At 53.2% G+C, this 14917-nt stretch overlaps 1 pseudogene; it reads right to left on the bottom strand.

Moving 5' to 3' along the window:
- Positions 1 to 575: 575 nt before the first annotated feature.
- Positions 576 to 1404, bottom strand: LOC118549176 (small ribosomal subunit protein uS3 pseudogene; annotated as a pseudogene).
- Between the last annotated feature and the right edge of the window lie 13513 nt (positions 1405 to 14917).

Genomic DNA, 14917 nt, shown 5'->3' with positions numbered 1-14917 from the left:
AGAATGCATACTGCGTAATTCCACCTATGTCAACATCTAGAAAATGCGAGTTAATCTCCGGTAACAGGAAAGAGACGAGTGGTTGCTGGGACCAGGGCAGAGAGAGAGGGGCACCGCAGAGCGGCATGAGGAAACTTCCGGGGGCGGTGGAAATACAACTGTGGTGCTGTTTGCAGAGGCGCATGCATCCGCCAGCCTCATCAAAGTGTATGCTCTAAGTGGATGCAGCATATTTTTTTTGGTATGGAAATTGCACCTCAATTAAGTGGATTAAAAATGAAATTCAAAGCCATTAAGGGGTGCCTTTTAGGAGTTTTCAAAAGAAAGGCATAACAATTTTGACAAAACAACTTACCCCTCGTTTGATTGGAATTACATTAAATTTGAAGGCTAATCCAAAGGGAATGACCATAATTTCAAGAGCAAGTTTTTCTGTTTAGGAACATAGTAGGTCTTTTTTTGTGCTCTGGGACAGTAAGCAGCATGGTTATTGTTCCTTAATGATTTAACTGAGTTCACCCATAAAATAATCTGGGCTGGATGCCAAGGGGAAGGGGTGGATGGTGGCTAGGAGGGGCAGATGTGCTTTCACTGTTGTTGTTTTTTTTTTTCTTTTTTGCAGATTTTATTAAAGATATTTACAAAGCAATATCCAGACTCCAGATCCAGCTGCCAAGGAGCCCCAATTGCACTGTGGGTACTGGTTGCAGCATGGCAGGGGGCTTTGGCTTCCTACCCTTCTGTTCCAACATGGGGGTGGTGGGAAGTATCTCATCTTTGGGTTCCACAATGCTCACGTGATCAGGCAGGGGCTTCTCGGGGCCAGTCTTAGCCCTTGGGTCCCAGGGAAGCATGATCTTCACTTTGATGCCCAGCACACCCTGTCTGAGCCACACACGGCCCACAGCAGTGTCAGTGGGTCCCCGCTGTGAATCATCAGGCCATCCAAACGCTTCATGGATTTAGCACTGTGGCCTTGGAGTTTCCCAGACACCAGGCCATCACAGCCTTTGGCCCTGCCCTCCATGACGCAGCCTGCACACCAGAGCAGGCCCTCTGCACAGCAAGGCCGCCTAGGAAGGAGCCTAGGATGCAGAGACCGGGCCTGGGCAATAGCCCACAGACCTCTCGTGGCCACCTTTTCAGCATAAAGCTCTCCACGCGCTCAGGGAAACCAAACCCCTTCTGAACCACAGCGGTCACTTCCCGGATCTGCTGGTCCTTCTCACCAAGAGCATTCTGTGTCCTGGTGGCCAAGATAATGATTTCTGTCCTGGTTGGTATAACTTGGGCCTCATCTCCGGAGCAGCTATCTTCAGCTCCCGTGTGAGAAACCCATTCAGTTCAGCTTGGAAGATGCCATTGGCCACAAACGTCCCCTTCTTGGAAATGTGCACCTCCATCTTGCCGTTGTGCACGGCCACAAGGAGAGGAGTGCTTTCACGGTTAATAACAAGGGTGGAGTTGGGATTTATTCCCGGTCACTGGGTGCTCACACCCTTCTGAACAGTCTCCAGGTTAGTGGCCTCCAGTCAGTGTTAGATGCACGTTTTCAGTCAGACATTTACAAGCACAGACCTTCCAGCGGACACTGTGGATGGCCACCCCATATCTCCTGCGCCCACGGCTGAGTTCAGTGACAGTTACGGTGGCTCCTTCCCACACAGGTGACAGCTTCTTACCACTGGCATTGGTCCTTGCTGCTTGCCAGACTAAAGGCTTTTCCAGCATCACTGAAGCTTGCTTAGCCAACATTCAGGACAGCCCGGAAGTGGCGGGAAGTTGACATCCCAAGGGCAACTCCCAACCAAAGAAGGAAAGTGACCCAGTGGAAAATTTCCCAGCTTCCCCATCCCTCAATGGGACGATCGGAACGCATTCCACATGATGCCTCATGCGGCCTTTGTGGGAGTGAGCCAGACCATCCCCAGTGCGCCCCTGTCTCCCTCCCCCGTGGCCTCCCTCCCGCTTCCCGAAACCACCTCCCAAACGAACAACCTGCACCCAAGTCCTTGCCTGTGAGTCTGCTGTATCCTACGGTATTATTTCACTGTGTTTATAATAAGACACACAAAATCCACATTTTATAAGGATAAGATAGAGATAAACAATATTTAAAATAACTTATTTATTAACAACATAATCTTTTTGCTCTCATCCAAATATTAACTATGATATTCTTCGTGAGTGGCAATGTGATTAAATGTGCTTCATTATTTTTGAAAATCTTGATTAACACTTTGTGAGGCAGCAGTTCGGAAGCCTGGTTCTTGATACTTGGTTTAGTGGTTTCGATAACTAAAAAGGCGCTTTAGACAGATATGTGGATCCAAATGGAGAACAGGCATCACTAAATCACCGGCTCACTTTCCACTCCATCTACCAACTCTGCAAAGGTCTCTGTTGAAATCCAGCCAGCAGATGCCAGTCTTCCCTGATGTGGGTCAATGTTCTTGCTCACTGATTGGAAAGAGTTGCAATTTTGTGTTTTCAATGAATAGGATCAAAACCCACAGAAATGATGCATTTTGGAAGACATAAGTCTGCTTAGACAAGCGTGGATATTTGCCTTGAAATGGATGCCTTTGAAGGTGATTTGGTACTGCTTTTTGGGTAACTGAAAAGTTCAGGTAACCTGATGGCTGACAAATTGCTTCAGGATGTTCCCAGGGAAATTTTCCAGGGAAATTCAGGCAGTCACCTAGATGGTTCTCTCCTGTCTTGAGTGAAGCAGAGTTTTTCTGCATTTTGGGCCTGGGAGGCCTTGCAAAGCAGAGATAAGGCCGGGCCGTTGGGGAACCTAAGGCAGAAATAAATCATCTGTCAGGTGCGTCTCCCACAGCAGATGCTTCCTTTTGGTGATGTCAGCTGACCTGACCCTGGGCCCTGCTTCCCCTTCCTAGGCCTGCCAAAGTCCCCAAGTAGGAGAGGCCAGTCGCCTGGGCTGCATGGAGAACAGATGGAGGTCTGCCAAGAGGGAGCAGGAGACCCTGCAGCTCGAGTTCTCGCCAGCCCCACAAAATGGAGCTCCGAATGTGTCTTCTGTGCTCCTCCACCTCCCCTGCCTTCTCCTCCCAGCCTCCTCCGGGGAGAGGGCTCACTTTTCCCTGCTACCCCAGCTTCCGCAGAAGCTCTGCTTGAATTGAAATGGCACTCTGGACTCACTTTCTTTGGACAAAAATGAAGACGTCACCCCAGGCCTGATTGCTTGCAGGAGGAAGACAGACTGTGGTCCACTCATCAGCTTTGGGCCCTACGAAGCTGAAAGAGCGGGACTGCCTGGTCTGAAACTCATGAATTAGCCATCACTTTGTCCATTTCTCAGATAAGGAAATGGAGGCTAAGTTGCTTAGCCGAAGCCCACAACAGCTGTGCCTCCTGCAGGAGCCCAATCTTGGGAGGGAGGAGATGAATGTGATGATAGGGTGGATGAAAAATCGCCTGGGGCACCTGGGTGGCTCAGATGGTTAAGCGTCTGCCTTCGGCTCGGGTCATGATCCCAGGGTCCTGGGATCGAGTCCCGCATCGGGCTCCTTGCTCAGCAGGGAGCCTGCTTCTCCCTCTCCCTCTACCTCTCCCCCTGCTTGTTCCCTCTCTGTCTCTCTCGCAAATGAATAAATAAAATCTTTAAAAAAAAAGAAAAATCGCCTGAAAAGGCACATGGGGCTTCTAGCAATTGGGGAGATATACCTTAAATCAACCATGAGCTACTATTTCACACCCATGAGATAAGAAAAAAAAAATTAGGTCATAATACCAAGTGTCGGAGAAGATCTGGGTAAACTCTCACACATGATGGTGGGAATGTAAATTTGGCAATAGAGTGCAAAGCTGAAGATGCTACTGCTCTTTGAGATGCTGACACATGTGCCCAAGGAGACGTGTAGAAGGACACTCACCAACTAGGACTCATGCAGCGCCTGCCATTAGGCAATGAATACACCGCATCATGTCGTCTGCTACTTTTTGCATTTCAAAAAAAAAAAGTCTGAGGCAGAAATGGCAAAAAATGTTAACCAGTGTTTATGATTTTTCATTATCTGACTTTTAAAAAATATTCAAAAGTATACGTGGTTCTTTCCAAAAGTTCAGCTTAGCCTGGTGCAAAATGGTACCAATGGCCCACAAATGTGGGCCACATGCTGACCCAAAGCTAAATGTCAATTAGAGCCTGGTGTGGGAACCCCCGAACGCGGTCTCGGAGCCTCCAGGAAGTTCTCAGAGTCTGGAGTTGTCCGCCAACCAGCTTTTCCTGATAGCACCAGGAGGCTGAAGGAACAAGCCAGCTCCCTGCCTGCCCTCGGGGGCTATGGTCGCAGCCCTGTACCCAGGTCAAGGGCATCACCCCCTCCCTAGAGATTAGATGTGCATGATGTGGGCACCACTCCCATGTCCTTGTGAGGAATCCCATGGCCCTGCTGCAAATCCTCCTGCTCATCTCTGGTGGAGGTGTTCAGCTTCTGCAAAGCTCTTGTTTTTAACTCTGCACCTGTAAGTCTAGCCCTTAGTTTCTGCTGCTGCCCCCACCCAAATGTGGCTGTAACTTCTGTACCAAGATTTCCCCTCCCACTCCAATGCATGGAAAGCCAAGGTCATGAGAAATCCTGGGGTGCCTGGGTGGCTCAGTGGGTCAGGTGTCCAACTCTTGATCTCAGCTCAGGTCTTGATCTCAGAGTTTGAGCCCTGTGTTGGGCTTCACACTGGCTGTGGAGCCTACTTAAAAAAACAAATAAATAAATAAATAAATAACAGGGAGCGATCCAGCAGAGCTAGGAAGAACCAGGGCAGGCTTCATGGATGAAGTGGCAGTGGAGGTGGGACTTGTGGAAGGAAATGACAAAGAACTGGAGGCTTCCAGAGGCTGGGGAACGTGCTTGAGGATGAGCAAATTGAGGAAGGCAGCTGGAGCATTGGAACTCAAGCCACAGGAGTAGGCTGGAACTATGCTCTGGAGGGCCACGGATGCCAGGCAAGAGGGCCGTACTTGCCAGAAGGAGCTTGCGTTTTCAGGACTAGTCTGGCACGTAAACTTGCTAGAATCTACCCACCTGAGCACATCTGCAGCCACTCACTGAGCCACAGGCTGGGCCATGCACCCCGTGATGACGCTCAGTGTGTCCACATCATGGCCACCTCTGCAAGGTGACCATTTACTCCACTTGCCATCCCTCACGGGTGACAAAGGGGCACCCGGGGGTGAAGACGCAGCCCTGCCAGTCCCTTGAGAGCCAGATGCAGATTTCTGCCCAGCTCCCCATTGCCCGAGCTGCAGAATCAGCAGGGCCACACCCGCCCTCGTCTTCACATTGTCTCTCAGAGTCTAGATTGTGTTGCTTCTGCTTCTCTCTTGTCTAGTAGCCATGTCTCTTTTGGTTGCGAGTGACAGGAAACACAACTCGAACTGGCTAAGGGGGGGAAGAAAAGGGAGAAAAAGGGAGATTTACTGGTCCAGGTAACTAGAAATTCAGGGCACAGCTAGATTCAGGAGCTCAAGCAATGTGGTAGGGACTTGTTCTCTCCTCTGTGAACAGGTCTCTGTGCATGCTGTGGCCCCAACCTCTGCTCCCAGGACACCCCAGTAGAAAAGGGGTTCTCTTTCCATATAGCTCCAGCGAAACCTCCAAGATCACGCTCTGCTCACATTCCCACCTACGAGCTAGTCACAGGGACGAAGGGATGGAGTATTGTTGGTCACTGCGAATTCAGGGAATAGAGCAGCCCCCAAGACTCAGAGGCTGAAAGTGGGGGCAAGGGGGCCCTTTGAAGGAAAACGGAGGTGTCATTATCTGAAGCAGGAGCATACATGATGTACAGGAAAAAGCAACACGATTTACACAATTTCTGCCTCATTTCTATGCTCCCCAAGTTTAGGGAGGGCCTGGGCCTGGGACATACTCATTCTTGGTAAGTGTTTGTAGGATAGATGGATGGGTGGGTGCAACAGTGGCCGATACTGCTCTGGGACTTCACTTGGGACATTTGGCCAGAGCTGGGCCCTGTGCCTCAGGACCACGCTCTCCCCAGAGCCAAGACTCCAGCATAAGAGGCAGGAGGGCAGCGTTCTAGAAAGAGGACAAGAGAGGGCAAAGCAGTGGTCTGGATGGGATACTAGGATAGGACAAGGGCCAGTAAAGTGAATTGCGAGGTTCGACAGCCTCCTTTATGAAGGAAAGTCCTGGGAGCTAGCCCACGGTGAAATGGCCATGGGGTCATGTGTGGGTGCTGGTCTGGGACCATGCAGCCATGCTTGAAATGAAACAGGGTCAGGGGAGGTCTCTGCAGGGGGAATTCCCACATCTGGTGCTGCCCACCTGCTTTGGCCCAGCTCCCAGGCCTGGAATCCTCCACCAAGATCCCTCACAGGCCAAGGCCGGAACTCCCCTGGGCCTCTTAGCATCCTCTCCTGAAACCTCACCTATGGGAGGGAGGAAGACACCCACCAGCAGTGGCTTTCCTACCTCATCCTGTCTGGCTTTGCCCTGGGGATGGAGGTGGGGAGGGAAATGCTCCGGCCCCAGACCGCTCTATCCACCCCTCCATCAGCTTCTCCAAGGCCCCAAGACTCCAGACCTACCCTTCCAGCAGGCCCTGAAAAAGTCAGAAAACAAAAGGCTGAAAAAAGTCTCTGGATGCAAGAGTGAAATACTGGGTCATGAATATGGTAAGTCATCTTATTAGAATTTGCTGATTGATTGATTATAGACTCACTAATCCCCTGGATTCGAATGTACCTGAAGAATAGGTGAACACTTGTGAATTCTAGTCAAATATTGTAGGACACTGCCTAACTTGTTTTCTTTAAAGTGACTTATCCAATAATTTTTGACTTTAAATTCTACATGAATATTTCATAAATATCCCATACATTTAGTATTTTAACAATTTTACATCATATCTACAGTACTTTAGTACCTGACTTGTATATTTATGTGACTATTGTTAGAAGTGACTAATTGGGTTTGATTAGCTCCATCATTAATATTCTGTCCATAATTTAACATGCTTCAATAAAATACCCTAAAGCAGTGTAATGATTAGATTTCAGGAATATGTGTTTTGCAATTAAGTTCCTCTTGATTTTGATATGCAGATGAAGAAATGGTGGTCTCATTTAAAAAAAAAAAACTGCCCTTATTAACTCAGCAGTATACTCTGAAGATTAGGTAAGAAATCCAAGATTTTCTCTTTGTATATGCTAGTTAAAATGTATTTCAATCAAGCCTATGTGGGCAAATCAGATTTGATTAGTTTAAGTTCACAGTCATTCTATCTAAATGAATAATGTGTCACCTAACATTGCAAAAATTTGATTAATAGTTTATCAGTTAATTAAAAACGGGGTTTAATTTTTCTTTTTTAGGAAAATGCAAGGTAGATATTCCTTCTGTTCATCATAAATGCAAATTATTTCAGCTTGAATCTATTGTTCCTTTTTTGCTCCTTAGCCAACTGGCAAGAAAAATAAAGCTCTTGGAACTATGTCTGGGAGAGAGGAGTCGCGGAACTTTCTTCGCTCCCACCCGTTGCCGTTGTCACTTGTGTCCCAGCTGCGAAGTTTGTTCTGGATGGAGCTGGTTCCCCGGCCTTAGCTTCCCCAAATCATTTCAGCTCCGTCTCTCCCAGACCCCAAACCCCTGCAGCCTTTGGCCACGAGACTTTTCCAGGTGACCACTCTTTTCACCTTGTTCCGGTTTAATTTGTCTGTGGGGTAGGGGGCAGGAAACCAAAGGAACCATTTTCCCCAGGAACCTGAGATCCGACCCCGGGGCGAAGGAAACCACCTGTTCTCTGCGGTCCTCCTTGGGGCAGGATATCCACATCCAGTGATCAGAGCCTTAGGGTACCTCCTTTGCCCTAGGCTGATTCATCATTGAAAGGCTGCTGGGCAGATGAGCAAAGGGGGGGCTTTTCCAGGCCCGCTGCAGGGAGCCCCACCACTGGGACCTGGGACACAGCGTAGAGCAGGCCTCAGACCTCCCGGAGGGCAAGGGAGCTGGGCTATTGGTTCACAACTTCTCTTGTCATCTACAGAAGGCGATTCCCTGAGACGCGAGCAGGCTCCCTCGGCCACAGCCCATCCCCAAGCAGAGCGCCGGGCCCTGGCTCAGTGGCATTGTGGGAACGGTGAATGCTGCAGGGGCTGGGCATCCCTGGAGCCTCCCACAGGGCTCCCGTGCGGACCTTTCTGTCCGATCCATTCTCCCAAGTTCACTGTTAGCTCGGGGACACCTGCCATCCTCAGCATTTGTCAAGAACAGCAAATGCTTGGCAGGAATCTACCTTGCCCCGGGCACCATGGTGGGGGCTGTGGCTGCAGCCCTGAAAATCGGGCCAGGTGAGGGACGAGAGGAAAGTCTCCATGGCCCGAGTGTAGGGAGAGAGGGGAGCAAGGTGGAAGTGCCTAGGGGAAGAGCGGCAGGTCACCGGGGCTGGGCTGTAGGACCGCGGCCCGAGTCACTGCAGGGCTCTGCACACACACTGAGCAGTGTTACCCTAAGGCCCCCAGGATCACCCACCAGACAGCAGATGCGGTTCCAGGCTCCCAGCTCTGCGCAGTAAAACTCTCGTGTGCTGGAGTCTGGGAACCTCCACGCCCGAAGGATGTCTGGGCATTCCGCTCCCTGGGAGTGAGCGGAGATGGAGAGACTCTGGAACCACAGGCTGGTCCTGCTGGGGGATGCTCCCTGTTCTCACATGTGGAGCCCTCTGGCCCCACATACACGAACAGACGGCTTCGCTGTGGCAAGAGGGGAAGGGACAGACAACGCCTGAGCCGGCGCTTGGCCCACAGCGGTATTTGGTGAAAGCAGGCTGGCTTTGGAGCTAAATCTTGCTCGATCTGACCCACGGCCTTCACCGTGCAAAGCATCTCCCTCACCTGCTGCCTGTCTTCCCAAGCTGGCGTTTCTGGTGTGGCCGCACTGGAGATCGGCCTCTCTGGACCTCAGTCCTCCACTCAGGCCCCCCTCCCCCCGGGAGCAGTCCCCAGCCTGGGCTGAGGTTCTGTAGTGGGTCAGATCTGCAACTGAGCCATGCCTGGGCCTGACCAGTTTGACATGTGCCACTGTTCTGGAGTGGGGGAGGGGCAGGTGCCAGCATTTTAAAGACACTCTCCCAAGTGACAGGCCCCCACAGCCAGGGTTGAGGAACCCAGGAGCTGGGGGGGGGGGTCCTGGGAGGAAATTGAGAACCAGATTCTGACCCTGCCGGCCAGGTACCTCCTGGCGGAGCCCCGAGACACCTATAAGGCAGGTGACACAGAGGAAGGAACACCCAGGTCCCGTGGAGTAAAGGAGAGAGCCAACCGGGGAGGGAGGAGGTTTAGAAGCTGGAGCTTCCCGCCACTCCAGGAGTTGTGTGTTGACTCGATTTGTACAACTGAGCTCCTGCCGCTCAGTCCCAGGGAGCACGGGGACACACCAAGAACTGAGACTTTCCAGGGTCATTAAAGGTGCAAGTAATTTTAAAATATCCTCCACGGGCTCTTGGACCACCCTGGGGTCACTGGGGAGGAGGGGGTGCTCCCCAAGGAGGCCAGGCCAGCACCAAGGCCCTGGCCTCCCGATGTGACTGTCCTGGCTGCCTCCCCATGGCCCCTCGGCACGCTCCTGTGTGGGGCGGCCCACCTGCTTCCTCCCTGTGGCCGCTCCCAAGAACGGCAGGCTCCCGGGCTGGGCAGCGGCCATCCACCGGCCCCTCCAGCCCTTAGTCTCTGCATCCGCCGAGGCTGGGAGTCGGGGCTTTTTCTGTTCTTCCTACCTTCCCCCTTTAGTGCCTCAAGGTAGGCCTTGTTACGGGCAGGCTGGGGCAAAGGGAAAGAGAGCCATTTTCCCCAGGCCACTCGTTCCTGGTGAACACTGAGGGCAGACGGTTGTCACCGTGTCCAGTGAGGGTTTCCAGGGAGTCTCTGTTGTTTCTGTTGAAAGCCATTAACTTGCTTTATGTAAATGTATTCAGTTTACCTTAACTTATGTAACCTTGCTTTGGCATTTTGTTATGACTTAATATACTGGAGGCTTCCACAAGGGGAAGTAAGCTCAGGCTTCTCCTAACCCTTGGGAGGCCCGGTCTTGAGGGCAGGGGCTGTGTCCTGAGAAGACTCTGGGTCGAAAGAGGACCCTGCTGGGAGGAGGCCGTCATGGTGGGTCACTGGGCACTGGGTGTCAGTCAGTAACTCTGCGTATGAACTCATCTAGTCCTAATACAAACCTGATGACGTCGCTTTATCCCCATTTTATAGATGAGGACGCCAAGGCCCAAAAAGCCAAGGAGCTCCACCAAGCTCACACAGCTGACAGTGGGCAGAGGCAGGATTCAAGCAGACAGCTGGATCCAGAGTCCACGTGGTTTTTCTTCCTGCTTCCCCATCTCCCAAGTCATAGCAGCAACCTCTGTTTATCCAATCCCCTGCAGAGATGGTCACATCTGGCAAGCAAGGGAGCAACTACTATTCCCAGTTTCCTGCTGAGCAAACCGAGGTGAAGAGACTTCCCAGGGTCCTGCCTGGGGCTCTCTGTCTAGAGCCTGTCCTGGCTTCCTGGCTCCCTGGCTCCCGGCGTCGGGCTGTCTGTCTTCTGCTCAGGGCCCGCGTGAACCCTCATGCCTCATTTTCCACCATGTGGCAAAGGCCCATCCATATTCAAGGGCCAGAGCCCCTGCTGTTGGGAAGAGGAGAGGAGACAAATTGTCAGGGTTGTGTGTGTCGGGGTGTGTGTGTGTGTTTAAAGAAAGCTCTCTAAAACTCACCAGGAACAAACGCTGATGACGTCATGTCTCTGATGAGTTCAAGAAGGGTTCTGAGCATTTTGAAAGTCAGGATTTCATGTGTGGGGCGGGGGGCGTGTGAGTGTCTGTGTGTAGCTGTGTTTTTCAAAGCAAGTTTTCCTGTATGAAAACAATAGCAAGAAACCCCATATGTCAGTGTCTAGACACTTAGAATTTGGACTATTTCTGCTTCAACAGGAACTCTCTGGAAAGATGGCAGACTGGGCCAGTTTATCTCTGGGGAACGGGACTGGACCAACATCAAAGGGGCCAGATTTAAAGTCGGAACCTCACCCCTCGGCCCCGGGCCCTGGCTGTCAGGGCTGCCTGGCTCCTGCGAGTGGCAGGGACTGGCTCCCCATGGGCAGCCCTGCCAACGAAGCCTTTAGCGGGCACCGTGGACGCTAAGCATTGCCCCCACGTGCGCAGGAGTGGGAGCTGTGCTTGTGCTTGCTAACTTCCCATCTACAGGCCCGCACAGCAAGCTGGGGGGGAGCCCCTGCAGTCTCCGGGCTCCCCCAGAGGCGGGCGGAAGGTAGCTGCTTACGGAAGGGCCCCGAGGAGCCCCTGTGTGAGCATCCGAGGGCGGGCCCTGCATCTGGGGCTCCAGGCGCGGGCCGGTGGGCCTCCCTCTCCTGGCGGGACGTAGAGGCCCGCGCCCTGCCGAGGGAGGTGGCAGATAGTTTGGGGGAAGTTAGCAAGACAGTTCGGTATTTCTGCAACATCGATTGAATTCCTATTAGTCATTCATACGTCATTCATTCATCCAACGCCGTGCGGGCACCAAGAATGCACAAGGCCCAGTGCTGAGCCCTCGGTGGTGAGGCAGGAGGAAGAAGAGCATCCAGAGGGGCAGGTCCCTGCCTCCAGGAAACCTGACCAGGCAGGGAGGCAGAGAAGGCGGCGTCTCCCTGCTGTACTAGGGCCAGGAGCTGCGGACGCCGCAGAGGGCGCGGGGTGGCCGCGGGGAGATGGCCTCACAGTGGCAGACTGGGCCTCCTCAGGGGCCCAGGTGTCGATAAGCACCCCCCCCCCAGGAGTTTCCTCAGGTGCAGGAAGTGGACGAAGTGAAGAGACTTGTCCACACCTGTCACCACTAAGTGGTAAAGCTGGGATTCAAACCAAAGCCTAATGGCCTACACCTCTCCTCCAGCTAGAACCAGCCTCATGTTGGGGGCCCCTGGGGCCAGCCGTGAGGTGTGAATAGCACAGGGACGGACGACTGAGGCGGCCCCTTGGGAGAAAATCCACACTCCTCTGTTGGATGAGTCCTGCTGGATTGGGGCCGGACCGTCCATTGGGCTGCCCTGCCCACCCGCACTCACTCCAGGCCTGAAATTGGGCATTGCACATGGGCCGCTTTGACATTATGTAAATGCTGCCTAAACACTCCGAAGCCATTTCCTGTGGGTGACAAGCATGATCAGTCACCTGCCACGCAGACCACCCTGTGCCAAACGACGCGGGACGCCCAGGGGGCATTGCAGGCCATGTCTGCCCCAGGGAGCTGACTTTCTTCTCAGGGAGACGGGACCCGGGAGCAAAGCAGCAGATGAACACGATCAAGCAGTGGACAGAACTCCCCATTCTCTCATTTCTACATTTCTCTTAAGTCCCCTGTGTTGCAGCCGCAAGAGTTTACCCAGGGAGCTTGTCCACCCAGCAGGCTTCATGTCTTCTTCTCCGAGCTCTGGGCTCTGAGTCAGTCCGCACGAGGACACTGCGCACGCCCTGCCTCCCGCCAGCACCCTCAGGAGGCCTCACCCCTCACCCTCCACCCCCCAGACGCCCGGCTTCTGCTCTGCGGCCCTCCGGCACCAGGCCCAGGGCCCGGCCCACTCATGCCCGCCCGCTCGGTCATTCCACGGATGTGTCTTGAGGGCCCAGTGTGTGCCAATCCCCGACTCGGGTGCTGACGCACTTAGGGAGAAAAACGAGAAAAGTTTCCGTCTTCTGAGAGCTGACGATTACTGGAGAGACAGTAGTGAGTCCAGTAAACAGAAAAACCACTTACAGATGATAACGGCGATCGCCGCTGGGTAGGAAAGGAGCAGGGCACCCCGCCAGAACTCAAGTCACACGGAACCGGGGTGTCAGGAGGCCTCTGCTCAGGCACCTGGTGCCTAATAGACGCTCACAGCGAACATGTTGGAAGGTCGTAGAGGAAAGGGGGCGAGACAAGAGAGGGAAAGGGGCCCAAAGTGGGGCAGGGGGATCAGAACCAAAAGAGGAGACCTGGCGTTCAAGATTCAAAGCGTTTTGCAGAGACGCAGGACAAAAGCCCAGTGTGGAGGGGACGCGGGTGGCCCTGAGGCGGGTTGCCTGTGGCTCACCCCCGGGTTCTGAGAGCATGGGGGTGGGGTGGCGGGGGGAGCCCATCAGCCCCGGCAGGAAGTGGAGGCTCAGCTCACTGAAGCTGCTAGCTGCCGTGCCATTTGTGGGCCGCCTCCGGCTGTGAAACAGGAAATCAAGGCATTACCGAGGCTCCTGACCTGCAGCCCTGGGGCCGGTGCCCGGGCGCCCGTCTGCCTCCTCTGGAGTCGCCCCCCACCGGCTCCCCGAGCCACAGGCAGTGGCTGGGCCCAGCGAGAACGAGGCGAGGTGGGGGGGCCCCCTGCCATGCCTGTCTGCAAAGTCCAGCAGCCCTGCACCCACGGCTCACACGGGACACCAGGTCCCAAAATCTCCTGAGAGGCTCGGCTGTCCTCCTCCTCCCCTCCTCTTCTTCTTTTCCCTCTCTCTCCCCTTCTCCTTCTTCTTTTTAAGTAACCTCTACCCCCAACATAAGGCTTGAACTCAAGACCCAAGGTCAAAGTTGCATGCTCTACTGACTTAGCCAGCCAGGCGCCCCTGTTTGGCTTCTTTCTGAGGACAATTTCTTCCCAGGCTGAGCTTCAGCCGAAGAGTATTTCAGGAAGCAGTTCCTTGCAAGTCCTGAGATGGGAGTCCTGACTGCCCTGGCTTGGCTACCCCCCTGGGGCACAGACCAGCTCCTCCCAGATGGCATGGGTTTCCCATGATGAGTAGGTCCCCCAAAGAAAAGCAGGTACCTTGGGCAAAGGGAAGAACAGACCTGTTGACCACAGCGGGGATGCAAGATAGGCTGAAGGGAAAAAAACCACACTGGAATGGAATAGTGTTAGGGTGCAAATGTGGACGGAGGCCCCAACAGGTCAGGAAGGAGGTCATAGAAGGGGTGACATTTGGATGGTCCTAAAAACTGGGGAGTTCTTGTGAAGAGTAACCTCTTGGCTGTTTTCTGCCCTGTGCTTTCTCTCTCCTGCAGGTGCCTTTCTCTTAATTACACCCAGAGAGCACAGGAAAGAGGATGCCAGCGATATTTATTTTCTGCTCTGAGCCCAACACAGGTAACTCACCAGGGGCATCTTTCTTAATGAGGGAAGAAAAATGTCAGAACAGCGATCAGCTGCGATGCACCCAACGGACTTAAAAAATAAGCAAAAATAACATGAAAATTCATTTTGCATTAGCTGGCTGTATGTATCATCCCCAGATTGGGAGAGTAGAATATTCTTTGTGCCATGGTGAAATCTGTTAGTAGGGGTGCCCGCACAAGGGGACACGCCTCGTAGAGGGGATATTCATTCTGGGAATTATTTTATTCCATTTAAAACCAGAGCTGAAGTTGGCGGTCTGGGTCCACATCTGTCCCTTCCCCTGCTGTCTGAGGTCCCGCAACCTCAGCCTCTCTCTGTGACATCCTCAGCCCCCCGCCATGTCTAGGAGGCCCCGCCTTCCATCTGAGGTTTTACCTTTTATGTGTATGGTCGGGGCACAAGTTGCTGTCACTTAACAACTCCCAGTGATCTCACATCACCCCCAAGCAAGCCTGGTGACAGAGAATGTCATCCCTGTTTAACAGAAGAGGAAACTAAGGCTTCGATGAACTTATCCGCTATGCCCGCAGCCTCCCTATCTGTATCTGTCAAGAGTGGACGCCAAATCCTTCGCTGCTACATGCACACCTGGGGTCTCACCCAGGGCCCGAGCACCGTGGCCCTGGGCGCATTCTGCCCACTGACTGAGTGAGCCCAGGCATCCCACCGCATTTGTGCAGGCCGGGCACCCAGTAGGGGCTCTCTTAGGGGCTTCGAGGCAGCTGGAGGTTCTGCAACTCCTCCTCGCTCATTCC

The sequence above is a fragment of the Halichoerus grypus genome, chromosome 15 (genome assembly GCF_964656455.1).
Source record: "Halichoerus grypus chromosome 15, mHalGry1.hap1.1, whole genome shotgun sequence".
Lineage (NCBI taxonomy): Eukaryota > Metazoa > Chordata > Mammalia > Carnivora > Phocidae > Halichoerus > Halichoerus grypus.
Note: the sequence above shows the minus strand (reverse complement) of the source record. Positions and strands in the feature narration are given on the sequence as shown.